General features: G+C 46.0%; 1 protein-coding gene across 1 annotated transcript in view; it reads left to right on the top strand.

Moving 5' to 3' along the window:
* Positions 1–1755: 1755 nt before the first annotated feature.
* Positions 1756–2303, top strand: part of LOC108754381 — a 94133-nt gene continuing 93585 nt past the window's right edge. Inside the window, exon 1 of the mRNA XM_018496633.1 lies at positions 1756–2006. The gene's annotated coding sequence lies outside the window, so the exon portion shown is untranslated. The remainder of the gene's footprint in view (positions 2007–2303) is intronic.

Raw genomic sequence — 2303 nt, 5'->3', positions numbered from 1 at the left:
TAGTCGCGAGTGTTACCTTCGCCACGGCTACACTACTCGCGATCTCGCGACACCGCCGGATCAGGTTTCATCCTTGCGCATTTTAATCGTTTGGTTTGAAATTTCAGGGACGTCTCCGACTCGTCCCTGACGAGAAAGGAATCAGGGCTACGTCCTATGTGGGTATCAAGATATCAGGCTCGTCCTTTTTTTTTGTACTTTAGGACGGAATCTCTCTCGCGCGGTGTATCTCCCTTCTTCTTTTATATATATTGAGATCGATGAGAGAAAGGTAAAAAGACGAACCGTGTAAGGAATTTAGTTTTGCCGTATGGAGTAAAAGAACAGGTCTCTTTTTCATGCGCGTAATTTTAGGTTGATGAAAGTAATCGAAATTTCATCACATTTTTTATGCGCATCTGTAAAAGTACAGATAGAGCATTCTCGTTTCAAACGAGTGACGATTCGTCAGTTCTAGTCTTTTTGTTAAGAAAATAATACAGGTTTATATCGCTTGTGGTGTTTCAAAACGTCTTTTTGCATCGTTACTCAATAATATAGCAGTTCGAAATTTCCTATTAAGCAAGTAAAAGACAGGAAAGCCAAAGTTTTATTGGTTTCATCGGTTTTTCAATTTCATTCGAAAACGTCTCTAGTTGCTCGGTAATCGGCATTCTCATTGCATATCCCCCGTCTCTGCCTGGCATCATTCTCTGTCGATGAATTCGTCGAGGTGTGTAATCTTGTCGGTGTTGAGTGACGCGGTTAGCCAGTCAGCGCTCACGTAAGCGACGTAATCGCGCTTTCAGTATAAACAACTGCTTTCTGTCTGCGGACGCACGTCCACAGTCTCCCATTCTGGGAATACGGTTATATATGTACGTTTCCTTATCGAGAAATCTGGCCTAAAAACTGTGAGTTTTATCACGCGTAACCTCGCGAGGTCGCGCGGAGCGGAGAGAATCTTCTTCGTAACCACGAAATTCTCATTCGCGCGGCGGTCTCAGAGAATCGTTCATTGACTTTCTCTTTCTCTCCGCCTCGCTAATTATTATTGATATACGGATATTGCGATATACTCCTTCTTTTCTTCTCCTTCATTCGCATCTGTTCTTCATATATATCTGTCATCTTTCGGTCTCTATATACAGTAATTTTACCTTCATATTTTACTTCTATCAGCTTGATTTATTGTTGTTGCATCACTTTCCCAATGTAATTTCGCTCCTACCTTGAACCTTAGTTTTACAACGCATGTAGTACTCTAGAGATTTATAATAGGCTCGAATCTAATAAATTGAGCCTGTAAGTGGCCTGTAAGTTATCGGAGAAAATTTCCTATCTTTTAGGTACCAAAGAAATTTTCTAAATAGAAGCCGTGGATCGAGTAATATTAAAAGCGGTCGTATTTGATCGTTCAAGTATCAAACCAGGTTTATAAGGTTTAATTGAGATTGAAAGAGATTCGATGTAGGATTAAAATTTCGACTCGCGAAATTGCATATTTCTGTTCTAACAGTTTTCTCCCCTTTACGTTTCTCGAAGGCTTGTCCTAGAACAACAAAACGTCTTTATCTCTCTCTCTCTCTCTCTCTCTCACGCTCTCCGCATCTTCCTCCATCTCTCTTGCCGCATCACGATGCATCCGCATTACTCGCGCGCACATTGCAGCACACGCCGCTCCTCTCCTTCCCTCTCCTCTCCTCTCTTTTCTCTTCGCCACTACAATCTCCCTCCGCGAGCGATTCGCCCCACCAGTACTCGCGGCTCCTCGCGACGAGGAAGAGGTGGACGAGCCTCGCCGGAGAGGAACGAGCCTCGGCCACTTGGTGAAGTGTTTACTCGTGTTCCCGTGCCTAGTACTAGTTCTGCCGCAATCGTGTCCGCACGCGAGACTCGCTTCTTCCGCCGTCAAATTCCTTCCTCGCGACGAATTCTTCCAGCGAGAATCGGGCCGGGGGGAGGGGAGTAAAGGTTCTCAGAATCTCACGCACAGGCGTTGATGCTCCAGCAGCCGCTCTTACCAGGTTCGTTCCGCCTCCGTCGATCGACGATTCGCCTCCTCCTTTCGCCTTCCTTCGACGACCGTCCAGCCGTTGAAGGTTCCCGAAAATGAGATCCGGAAGAAACGAAAACGGATGTCGTGAATCGGTGTTTTTTTTCCTTCTTCTTCAATCAAGCGACACGCGGCGGCCGCTTATTGGTGTAAAAGAAAACGCTCGCGCGTGGGAAAGTTGAATGAACCTCGGGTGCAGCTGCTGCCGTTGCTCTCTGCGTTTGGCACGTTCATTGTCCCTGACCTATCCCGCGGGAGGGAGGGAGGG

The sequence above is a fragment of the Trachymyrmex septentrionalis genome, unplaced genomic scaffold (genome assembly GCF_001594115.1).
Source record: "Trachymyrmex septentrionalis isolate Tsep2-gDNA-1 unplaced genomic scaffold, Tsep1.0 scaffold8, whole genome shotgun sequence".
Lineage (NCBI taxonomy): Eukaryota > Metazoa > Arthropoda > Insecta > Hymenoptera > Formicidae > Trachymyrmex > Trachymyrmex septentrionalis.
Note: the sequence above shows the minus strand (reverse complement) of the source record. Positions and strands in the feature narration are given on the sequence as shown.